This window comes from Apium graveolens, unplaced genomic scaffold (assembly GCF_009905375.1).
Source record: "Apium graveolens cultivar Ventura unplaced genomic scaffold, ASM990537v1 ctg551, whole genome shotgun sequence".
NCBI lineage: Eukaryota > Viridiplantae > Streptophyta > Magnoliopsida > Apiales > Apiaceae > Apium > Apium graveolens.
Genome location: NW_027418996.1, coordinates 66,482 through 79,679, shown reverse-complemented (window position 1 = coordinate 79,679; position 13,198 = coordinate 66,482).

Genomic DNA, 13,198 nt, shown 5'->3' with positions numbered 1-13,198 from the left:
CCAAGCTCAATATCAGAATTTGCTTGTGTCAAAAGATTTCCACATAAAAAATTACATCAAACATGGGATCTTTAGTATATTAAAGACTACTAGGTCAGCATCTAGCACAGTTATCCTCATTGGATTAAATAGTCACAGAAACATTCATATCATTATCAGAGTTTAGAAATTCACATCAGACAACAATCAGCACTTAGGTCAATTTCAATTTAAGCACAGATTATATAAAGAGAGTAATATCTGTAAATACTGATCATAAAGTCTGATGTATCAGAACATAAACTAAACAGATTTAGAGAAAGAACCTGAAACTCCCAAGTTCATTTACCAATCTTGTAAAAGTAGCTTCACATAGTGGTTTTGTGAAGATATCTGCTAGTTGTTGATCTGTTGGAATAAAATGCAATTCCATTGTACCCTCCATCATATGTTCCCTTATGAAGTGGTACCTAATGCTGATGTGCTTTGTCATAGAGTGCTGAACTGGATTATCTGTCATAGCAATAGCACTTTGATTATCACAGTAAATAGGAATTTTAGAAAATTCTAATCCATAATCCAGTAACTGATTCTTCATCCAAAGAAACTGTGCATAACAACTTCCTACAGCAATGTACTCTGCCTCTGCAGTTGATGTGGAAATTGACTTTTGTTTCTTGCTAAACCAAGAAACTAATCTGCCTTCAAGAAATTGGCAGCTTCCACTTGTGCTTTTCCTGTCAATTTTGCACCCTGCAAAATCTGCATCTGAGTAACCTATTAGCTTAAAGTCTGATTCCCTAGGATACCACAATCCCAGATCAGCTGTTCCCTTAAGGTACTTGAAAATTCTTTTCACAGCTGTTAAGTGAGGTTCTCTTGGATCTGCTTGAAATCTTGCACAAAGACAGGTAGCATACATGATATCAGGTCTACTTGTAGTTAGATTGAGAAATGAGCCAATCATACCTCTGTAATCAGTAATATCTACTGATATACCAGTATCCTTATCCAATTTTGTTGCAGTGGCTATAGGAGTGGATGCACTTGAACAGTCTTGCATTCCAAATTTCTTCAACAAATTTCTGGTGTACTTAAATTGACAAATAAAAGTTCCTTCTTCATTCTGCTTGACTTGAAGGCCCAAAAAATAACTAAGTTCTCCCATCATACTCATTTGATATCTTGACTGCATTAGCTTGGCAAACCTTTTACAAAGTCTGTCATTTGTAGAGCCAAAAATGATATCATCAACATATATCTGCACCAAAAGTAATTCCTTTCCATGGTTGAGATAGAATAAAGATTTATCAATAGTCCCTCTGTTAAATCCACATTCCAGAATAAACTGAGCTAATGTCTCATACCATTCTCTTGGAGCTTGCTTAAGACCATAAAGTGCTTTATCAAGTCTGTAGACATGATTAGGAAATTTTGAATCTACAAAACCTGGAGGTTATTCAACATATACTTCTTCTTCTAATTCTCCATTAAGAAAAGCACTTTTTACATCCATTTGAAAGACTGTAAACTTTTTGTGAGCAGCATAAGCCAAAAATATCCTTATGGCTTCCAATCTAGCAACTGGTACAAATGTTTCATCATAATCAATTCCCTCATGTTGAGAGTATCCTTTTGCAACCAGCCTTTCTTTATTTCTTGTAATTATGCCATCACTATCAATTTTGTTTCTTAACACCTATTTTGTACCAACAACTGATCTGTTCTTTGGTCTTGGCACTAGGGTCCAGACTTTATTTCTTTCAAATTCATTTAACTCTTCCTGCATTGCTTGCACCCAATCAGCATCTTGAAGAGCTTCTTCCACTTTCTTTGGTTCATCCTGAGAAAAAAAAGAGTGATAGAGACATTCATTTGATGTTGCTGTTCTAGTTCTTATACCAGCTTCAAGATCTCCAATAATCAAGTCAGGTGTATGTGCTTTAGTCCACTTCTTTGCAGATGGAAGATATCCCTAGAACTGGATGCTCCCCCATGATCCATGTTGTCTCCATCAACATTTTCTGATGCTCCCCCTGAAATTATACTCTCTAAGTTGGATCCTTCAAAATTTGAGTTTCCAGAATTATCAGAACTTGGCCCATCAGAACTTGATGAATCAGAATTTGAGTTTCCAGAATTATTAGAACTTGGCCCATCAAAACTTGATGAATCAGAACTTGAAGAGCCCGTTCTAGGTTCTGATGCTTCTTGAGAGGTGGTTGGATCTTCAATATGCTCCCCCTGCACAGGTGCATTTTCCTTTGGCATAGTCACCACAGTTTCAATAACATCAGAGTTTAACCCATCAGAGTTTGCAGTATCAGGATTTAGACTATCAGAATTTATAGAAATCAAAATTTAAAGCTTCATTCTCAAATCTTAGCTGATCATGATCATTGAAATCTTCAAGTCCAGTAATCCTCTTATCATCAAAAGAGATATTGATAGATTCCATGACAACCCTTGTTCTTAAATTGTAGACTCTGAAGGCTTTTGTGGAAAGTGGATATCCAACAAAAATTCCTTCATCAACTTTTAGATCAAATTTGGATAGCTGTTCAGGATGAGTCTTAAGAACAAAATACTTGCATCTGAATACATGAAAGTACTTCAGATTTGGCTTCTTTTTCTTCACCATCTCATATGGTGTCTTTCCATGCTTGTTGATAAGTGTTGCATTTTGAGTAAAACAAGCAATATGCACAGCTTCAACCCAAAAGTAGGTTGGTAACTTTGCTTCATTAAGCATAGTTTGTGCAGCTTCAATAAGAGTTCTATTCTCTCTTTCAACAACTCCATTTTGCTGTGGAGTTCCAGGAGCAAAAAATTCCTGCTTTATTTCATGGTCTTTGCAGAACTCTTCCATGATCAAATTCTTGAACTCAGTGCCATTATCACTTCTTAAAATTTTCACAGAGTCTTTGACCAATTTATCCAGTTGTTTGACATGATCAATCAAGATAGATGCGGTTTCACTTTTTGTGTGCAAGAAATACACCCATATGTATCTGGTAAACTCATTTACTATGACCATAGCATATTTCTTCTTTACAATAGACATGACATTCACTGGACCAAATAGATCAACATGTAGTAGGTGATAAGGCTCAAGAATTGAAGATTCAGTCTTGGTCTTAAATGAAGGTTTTCTTTGTTTTGCCTTTTGACATGAATCACAAAGGCCATCAGGAGCAAATACTGATTTTGGCAGTCCTCTCATAAGATCTTTCTTGACTAGTTCATTTATATTGCTAAAATTTAAATGAGAGAGTTTCTTGTGCCAATCCCAGCTTTCTTCAATTGATGCTCTACTTAACAGATAGATTGCAGAACCATCAGAACTTGTTGAAAGCTTGGCTTCATAAATGTTACCATGCCTGTATCCCTTTAGAACAACTTTGCCTGTAGATTTGCTTACAACTTCACAGTGTTCTTCAAAGAAATCCGCATGATAACCTCTGTTATAAATTTGACTAACACTCAGCAGATTGTGTTTAAATCCTGAGACTAGAGCTAATTTTTCAATGATGACATTCCCAAGATTGATATTGCCATATCCCAGAGTTTTTCCCACGTTGCCATCTCCATAAGAAACTCCTGGGCCAGCTTTCTACACAAAGTCTGATAGCAGGGCTTTATTTCCAGTCATATGTCCTGAACATCCACTGTCCAGAACTAGGATGTTTTTCCTATTGCCCTGCAATCACAAAGACCACTAATGATTAGTTTTAAGGACCCAGACTTGCTTGGATCCTTTGGCCTTATTAAGTTTGTTAACATTTTTCTTATCATAATTTACAATATCAGACTTTGCATCAGAACTTACACTAGAAGGAATAATGCTACTTTCTTCAAAGAAGGTTTTATTTGATAATAATCATAGTACAAACTATGATATTCCTTACAAGTATAAATGGAATGCCATAAACTACCACAATGAAAACAAGGATTTTGTGGCTTAAACCTAACAGACTGACTCTTAACTCCTGACTTAGAAGGTAAGGAGTTTATATTCTTATTCTTCCTGCAAAAAGAATCCAGATGGTTAGAATTTCCACAGTTATAGCATTTCTTTCTAGGAGCATTAGGAACAGGCATATAATTATTGTTTTTATTCACACCTTCCTTTCCATTCCTATTTTTCCTAGGTGGATTTACCTTATTTACATTCTTAATCTCTTTCAGCTTATACTTAAGCTGCTTCTTTGTCATTAAGCCTATGTTAAGTTCAGCTGGTTTATCATGTTTTAACTTATCAGAAGTCGACTCTGCTTTAACTTTTGTTTCACTATCTTTCATCTTTTCAGAATCACAATTTACAGTTTTAGCTACAAACTTAACAGGATCTACCTTTGGATTAGTAGTCTGTTTAACAATAATTGGCTTAATTTGATCAGTTCCTGTTTCACTTTTATCATCTCCATAACCTAAGCCCTCTTTCCAGTTTCCACTACTTAGTAAATTCTGAGTTGCTCTGCCGGAGTTAGTCCAAGTTCCGATAATCTCTCTTTCCTTTTCTAACTCAGTTTTTAGAGATTGATTCAATTTTAACACTTCATCTCTAACATAAAAAGCATCATCTCTTTCTTTCTGAGTTTGATGGAACATAACTAACTCTTTTTCTAAATAGTCATTCATTTTCTTAAAAGCCAGATTTTCAGAAGTTAACCTATCACAAGTTAAAGTCTGATCTCTATAACTAATGAATATGGTTTTAAGATAAGATCTCAACTCAGTAATATCATCAGTATGAAAAGCATAAGTTGTTTGAGGTACCTTTAACTCAGCAGCTTCAGAACTGCTATCAGCATTTGCCATCAAGGCATAGTTCTCCACATGTTCAGAATCTGAAGTGTCTGTCCAATTTTTCTTCTTTGTGACAAGTGCCTTGCCTTTATCACTTTTTCCTTTCTTGCAATCAGGAGATATATGGCTTTTCTCACCACAATTGTAGCATTTGACATTTGAGTAATCTCCTCTGTCAGACTTTCCTGCTTTGCCTTCAGATTTTCTGAATCCCTTTTTATCAGAACTTCCACTTTTCCTGGAAAACTTCTTTCCCCTTCTGAATTTCCTGTAGGCTATCTTTGTGATACCCTTCACCATAAGAGCACACAATTTCATCATCTCTTCATCAGCATCCATCTCAGATAGACTTTCAGTTTCTGAATCCTCATCATCTTCAGAACTTGATGAATCTGAATCAGACTTTGTGATGAGAGCCTTTCCTTTGCCTTTCTTTGAGACAACCACTTTGGGGGATTCCTCCTCAGCCTTAAGAGCAACTGTTCTTGACTTTCTCCCATGCCTCTTGCTTCTTTGATCCATATCAAGTTCATGAGTTTTGAGCATACCATAAATTTCATCAAGAGTAGTTTCATCAAGAGCATAGTTGTCTCTTATAGTAGTTGCCTTCAAATCCCAACTTTCAGGAAGAGCTAAAAGGAATTTAAGATTAGTATCTTCAAGATCATATTCCTTATCCACCAGTGACAGATCATTCAAGAGTTTGACAAATCTGTCATATAAACCAGTTAATGACTCATCAAGTTTTGAGTCAAAGTGCTCATACTCTTGAGTGATTATAGTCCTCCTGTTCTTCTTAATTGAGTCAGTTCCCTGGCATCTTGTCTCCAAGGCTCCCATATCTCCTTTGTAGTCTTGCAGTTAATTACCCTGTTTGACATGACATTATCAATGGCACTATGTAGCAAATGACTTAACTTTGCATCCTTGGCAATAGATGAGATATCTTCAGCTGTATATTCACTTTTCTCCTTTGGTACAGTCTGTGTTGGCTGATCTGCAACTACAACAGAGAGCTTGGTTGGCTTATATGGTCCTTCATTAATTCTGTCAAGGTATTCTGGATCTGTAGCTTCCAGAAACATAGTCATCCTCACTTTCCATATGTGATACTCAGAAGGTTTCAGTATGAGAACCCTAATAGTCTCATATCGATTATGGATTTAAGTCTTTGGAGTTTCTTCAGTTTTGGTGGGCTTGGTTGGAGTTTTCTCTTCTTCAGACATGATTGTTTTGGATCTTTACTGTATATATGTTAACAGATTGGCTCTGATACCATTTGTTAGGTCACACACACTATAGAAGGGGGTTGAATACAGTGTATACTATAATCAAATCGAATTAAAAACACAAGTATGAAACACAGAATAATCTTATTAATAAAACATTATTACAATGAAACCGTTCTCTCTCAGTGATGAACAAATATCACGAGAGCTTCTAGGGTTACAATGAATAATATTCTCGATTAAGATAACTCATATAGTGTAAACCCTATGATGTGTTTATATAGACACACAGTTACAAGATAATCTTCTAATTGATATCGAATATAAGTCTGCATCCTAAAATATATCAACTAGATATCTTTTCCTCCAAGTATTCTATTCTTCATAAAATTCTTCTCCATGCATATCTCTTCTTGTGTTTGTCTTAATCTTCTTTCCTTCAATCAGCCGTCTTCCTTATCTGAAAGTCTTCTTAAGTTCTGATATTATCTCCTGATAAATATCTTCTGATATCTTAAGTTCTGATAACTTAAGTTCTAACTTCAGTATAAGTACTGATTTCCAGTTAAGTCATGATTTGTCCTGTTAGTCAAGATTTGAAAACTAAACACAAATCACTATTAGACATGACATCACAAATATATCTAACAAAGGAGCTTCGTGTTTCTCCAAGATTGATTTAAGATCTGGGTATCATCAATTAAAGATTAAAGCGGAAGATATACCCAAGACAGCGTTTCGAATGAGATATGGACACTACAAGTTTTTGGTAATGGCGTTTGGTTTGACGAATGCGCCAGCCGTATTTATGGATCTTATGAACAGAGTGTTCAAGCAATATTTGGATAAGTTCATTATTTTGTTTATTGACAATATATTGATATATTCCAAGACGGAGGAAGAACATAAGGAGCATTTGAGGATTTCTTTGGAAATTCTGAGAAAAGAAAGGTTGTACGCTAAGTTTTCGAAGTGTGAATTTTGGCTAAAGAAAGTGCAATTTCTTGGTTACGTAGTTAATAAAGAAGGAATCAAAGTGGACCCAGCCAAGATAGAAGATGTAATGAATTGGGAAAGACCCAAAACTCCTACGGAAGTCAGAAGTTTTCTGGGATTAGCCGGATACTGTAGAAGGTTTGTGCAAGATTTCTCTAAGATTGATGTTCCATTAACAAAGTTAATAAGGAAGAACGAGAAGTTTGTATGGATGAAAAAGTGCGAAGAAATCTTTCAAGAGTTAAAGAAGAGGTTGGTAACCGCCCCAGTGTTAGTGTTACCAGATGAAAAAGGAGAATTTGTAATATTCAGTAATGCTTCGTATAAAGGACTTGGATGTGTGTTAATGCAACACGGAAAGGTAATAGCATATGCATCAAGGCAACTCAAGCCAAACGAGCAAAACTATCCCACGTATGATTTGGAATTGGCAGCAATTATGTTTACCCTTAAGATTTGGAGACATTATTTATACGGGGAAAAGTGTGAGATTTATACAGACCTTAAGAGTTTAAGTATATTTTCACTCAAAAGGAGTTGAATATGAGACAAAGAAGATGGTTAGAATTGATTAAAGATTATGATTGTGCGATAAACTATCATCCTGGAAAGGCAAATGTGGTAGCAGACGCTCTAAGTCGCAAGGAAAGGTTGAATATGTTAACGTCATCGGAAGATTTGATCAAGGATTTCGAAAAGATGGAAATAGAAGTGCAGACTCCAGAATTTGGAGGTGAAGCTATATATGCGATGTCATTTCAACCCGAAATTTTGGAAAAGATGTGATGTTGTCAAGAGCAAGTGATGAATCGCAAAAAGAAAAAGTTATCCGGAGAAGAAGTCAAAGCTCAAAAGGGTGAAAAAGGAATATATTGTGTTAATTCACGTATTTGGATACGTAATGTTGTAGAGCTAAAGCACGAGATTTTGCAAGAAGCGCATAACTCGAGATTTTCAATTCACCCTGGAAGCACGAAAATGTACCAGGATTTAAAAGAAAGTTATTGGTGGCCAAACATGAAAAAGGAAATTGCGGAATGGATAAGTAAGTGTTATACGTGTCAAAGAGTCAAAGCGGAACATCAGAGGCCAAGTGGATTGCTTCAACCACTAGATATACCAGAATGGAAATGGGAACATATCGCAATGGATTTCGTCGTAGGATTACCTAAAACCAAGTCTAATCATGATGCGATTTCGGTGATAATCGATCTGTTATGGATAAAAAGCTAAGGTTATTATTTGCTGTATTTATTACTAAGATTCGGGAGCTCAAGGCCTTTAATGGCTGCTCTCGTACTTCGTGACTCAATCTGCCTTTACGAGATGCCTACGTATCTCTGTGAATTAGAGAATCAAGCCAAAAAACGTAGTTCTGATTTGTGGGGTGAGGCCCCTTATATAGATGTTGGTGGTCCTTGAATTGGACTTGGTATAGGAGACTTGGTGGGCAAGTCTCATAATTAGAATGGACTTTGGAGTCCTAGATAGTAGGAAACTGATTCCTTATCCTTTTAGGTCCCCTTGAGGATAATCTATAAGGATTTATATCCTTATCAGGACTCTTCTCAATAGCTGATTTTTCCCTTATTAATTAATTACGAAATTAATTAATAATCAGGGCTTTTGGGCCTCTTTTATTCCATCAGACCTGATCTGGTCCATCAGGCTTAACCTTTCTGGTCTGAATATCATACATCTTCTTATTGGGCCTATCAGCCCATTAATTATAAAATCAGGACTTATTTATCCCTATCATTTGCCCCCCAACTTTTGGGAAACATTGATTAGGTTTCGCAGAAGTTAAATCTATTCGTTCCCTTTTCAAGGTTTCGTCTTTGCGTAAAGTGTGGAGCGACCTACACATTTACAATAAATCTTCCTTTTGTTCAGAAATTATCTTAATTTCCAGGAATTTTTCCCTAATTTTCTGGGATTTTCCCTAATTTTCTGGGATTTTTCCCTAATTTTCTGGGATTTTCCCTAATTTCTGGATTTTTCCCTTAATTTCTGGGATTTATCCTTAGTTTCTGGATTTTTCCCTTAATTTCTGGGATTTATCCTTAATTTCTGGATTTTTTCCCTAAATTTCTGGGATTTATCCTTTAATTTTCTGGATTTATTCCTTATTTCTGAAAATATTAACATTTTTCAGAAATTATTTAAGGAATTTCCTTATTTTCTGGATTTTTTCCCTAATTTCTGGGATTTATCCTTTAATTTTCTGGATTTATTCCTTATTTCTGAAAATATTAACATTTTTCAGAAATTATTTAAGGAATTTCCTTATTTTTTCTGTAATTTTTCAGATTTTTTTTTATATAAAAATTTCGACCAGGAATCCATTCGACCAGGATCCTGGTCGAATTAACCTTCAGATTGCCCTGGTCGACAGGGTTTCGGGCAGGATGCTTTCGATCAGGAATCCTGGTCGAATTTCGGCCAGGATTTCCTCCCTTCGGTCAGGATTCTATTTCGATCAGGATTTTCTTCTTTCGGTCAGGATTCAATTTCGATCAGAATTTTCGGTCAGGATCTCCATTTTTGACCGAATTAACCCCCTTTTGGTTGCCCAGGTCGACGCCAATTCGGGCTCGAGGATTTCGATCAGGAATTCTTCATTATTTCTGGTCGAATTAGTCCTGGTCCTGGTCGAATTAAGGCCGTTTTTTACCCCTGATCGACAGGGTTTCGACCTCAGGCCATTCGACCAGGATTTCTTCGTGTTTTCTGGTCGAACAGGTCAGGAATATATACATATTTATATATATATTATTTATTTGTTTATTTGCATACACTTGGATTTGGGCCCTTAACCCTGGGCTGAATTTGTTGGGCTGATCTTTGGGCTTATTTTTTCAACAGGGCTTTGGCTCATGGGCCTGATATAACCCCTTTTTTAAATATAGTGGGCCTTATCCCTGGGCCTCCAACTTCAATTATCTGGGCCCTTTTCTGGGCTTGTTTCTTATTGGGCATCTTTTCCACAGGCCTTGTTAATTGGGCCCCTAGTTCTGGGCTTTTCAAACATTTGGGCTTCCTTGGGGCCATTTTTTTACAGGCTTTTCAATTGGGCCCCTTGTTTTTCCTGGTTTTTTGAAGATAATACTCACATATATTTTCTTTCAGATTTTGGACCCTGGTGCAGGGCTTTGATTTGAATATTTGGGCCCTTATCTGGGCTTTGATATTTTTTTTTTTTAGGCCCAATAATATTTAATTTCATTATTTTTCCTGAACTGGGCTTTTATTTTGGGTCAAACCTTTCACTGGGCTCTCTTCGGGTCAAACCTCTTACTGGGCTCTTATTTATAGGCTCCAAATTCTTCTGGGGTGTTTCTGGATCCTTCCAGATTCTTCAAAAAATCAAGTTTTCTTCTGATTTTTGCTAAAATTCTCTTGAATTTTCCAGGAATTTCCTGGATAATTCCAGAACCTTCTAAGTTTTGGGCCCAAATGGGCTTTTTAAGGCCCATTATCCCCCTTCCTTGGCTATATAAAGGTGGGGTGAGAGTTTGATTTCTCCACACCTCTCATTTCACCTCTCTACTCATTCTACAACTTCTCCTCATCCTTCCTCCAACTTTCTAACCTTTCCTCTCTCAAATCCCCTCCCTTAGTTTTCCAACCTCTCCTTCAGGCTTTTTCTAGCTTACTAATGGCTGACAAGAATTCTGAGAGGGCGGCAAAGATAGCCTCGGCTTCAAAACGAGGTAAGGATATCGATATTCGTTCTTCGTATATGTCTTTAATCGATATGATTAACACTAGGGGGGATGAATATCCCTCCACTGCACATCTCGACTCTTTTAATCATTGTAATACTTGGCACAACATAGACTTCAATAAACTAAATGCTCGTTATAACGTCCTTCCTCCTTTTAGATTAGTTCCAGTCTCTGGTGGTGATCGTACTTGCCACTGGAGACCCGATACTCTTTTCATTTACACAGATGCCCTTAATGCTGGGCTTAGGTTTCCTTTTCACCCCTTTATTCCTCATCTTTTGGCTGATTTACAAATCAACCCGTGTCAGCTTCCTCCAAACGCCTGGAGGAACATTCTATGTTTTATGGTCTGCTGTCTTAGGGAGGGCTTTCCTCTTTCTGTAGCTGTTTTTAGGAAAGTCTTTCAGTGTTACAATAGTTCTTCCAATATCTGCGGCTGGGTCTATGTCAAGCAAAGGCCCAAAAGCAAACATATCTTTAACAGTGCCTCTATTCCTGATAATAATCAAAATTGGAGGAATAGTTTCGTCGGGTTACGTTGGGAGAATGGTGACTGGGGCACACTTTTTCGATCTTCTTTTGGGAAGGTCAGTGATGGTAGCCTCAAATCCATTCACTTAACTCCTGAAGAAACTATTATTTATAATGGGCTTACACAGGATGATGGCTCGACCACCAGCTGGACTCTCTTAGAGGAGTTTTCCCTGATTCATGTGGGACTATCCTCTGTTTCTCAACAGGGTATTTTTCTTCCCTTCTCAATTTTACTTCATTTCATGCATTATTAACTTCACTTATTTTGTCCTTTGCTTTGTTTCAGCTGCTAAGGAGATTAACGAGGACAATGTTCCTTTGGTTGAGGAAACAGCTAGGATGAAGAAAGCTCGGCTCGCAGGCCTAGACACCCGGGGAAAGGCCACGGAGCCTATCTTTTTGAAGAAGCACAAAGAGCCTATAGGGGAGGCCTCAACTGAAGGAGCTGGAGGCCATGGTACTCCTATCACTGCTGCTGCCCCTACTGCTGCTGCCACAGGCGCCTTTCAGCCTCTCTGGGGATTCCGCCGAGGGGACACCGTAGTTGGTTCCACGAAACATGCTTGGGATTGGTCTTACCATAGCGTGACCCCCAAGGATTTTACTGATGTGGTGGCCACCCCTGATCTTGAGAGGATCAAGCTCATGGGAGCTCAGTCTCTGGCTTTTGTATGCCTTCTCTTTTTTGAACTTATTTTTCGTTCTTGTAGCATTTTCTTGCCTTATACTTTGTTAATTGCTTTGTTTCAGTCTAATGCCTATTTTCAAGGCGCTGTGAGGCAAGCCGAATCATGGAAGCGGGCTTCTGATAAGGCCGATAATGCCCTCAGGAGGCAACAGAAGAAGTACGCTACCCTGGAGAAGAAGCTCAAGCGCAAGGAGGAAGAACTCGGAGAGTCTAACGCCGAGCTGGTGGTACTTCGGGAGGAGAAGGATAAAGCTATAGACAACTATCTGGACTCGGAGGAGTTTGCCCAATCCATGAGGATTAGGGATGATTCAGTCTTTCCTGGGTTTTTTAGGACTGGTTGGGACACGGCCCTTGGGACCGTGAATGAGGCTTGTCCTGATATTAACCCGGCGGACTATATCTGCCCTGATGACGAGGCTTTGCTACAGAGGTTTCGTACCCGAGTAGTTGTCTCGGACCATGTTCCTCAGGATCCACTCCTTCCTCCTCCCGAGTCTTCTTCCAGACCTGCTGAGGACGACAGCTCTTCCTCCTCCTCCGAGACGACAGAGACATCCAGCGAGAGTGGAGAGGACGATGATATGGATGTCGAGGGTACTTCAGCTCCTTAGAGCTTTTTCAGCCCTGCGTGGCTTGTTTTTTTTTTATTTTCGAGACTTTATTTATCAAACTTTTGTAACATCTATCAGATCTATTTCATTTATCACCTTTTATGCTTGCATCCATGCATTTGATTTTTATTTGTTAGGCCACAAACATACTTTGAAGAACTCATGAATTTCATAAAATTGTCTGGGATTCGTCCCTTACACAAGTCTTAATAAACTTCGTAATAAAACTAAAACATATAAATCCTAAGCAAGCAAAGCTTCAAGGTGCTTTTCAACCTACTCGCCATCCTGACGAGTGAGAATCGTATCCGGCTTCCCTACACATAGTAAACCTTCAGGTTTTGTGCATGCCAAGTTCTCGGGACTTCAAAACCATCCATAGTCTCTAGCTTGTAGGTTCCTCTACCTTGAACACTCTTGACTCTGTACGGCCCTTCCCAATTCGGGGCAAGCTTCCCTTTTTGTCCTACACCAGATGCTTCTATCTTCCTCAAGATTAGATCGCCTTGTTTAAAAAACCTTTCTTTAACCCTTAGGTTGTAGTAGAATGAAGCTTTTTTCTGATATTCTACTATCTTTGCATGTGCTTTATCTCGCACTTCATCAATTAAATCCAGGGCT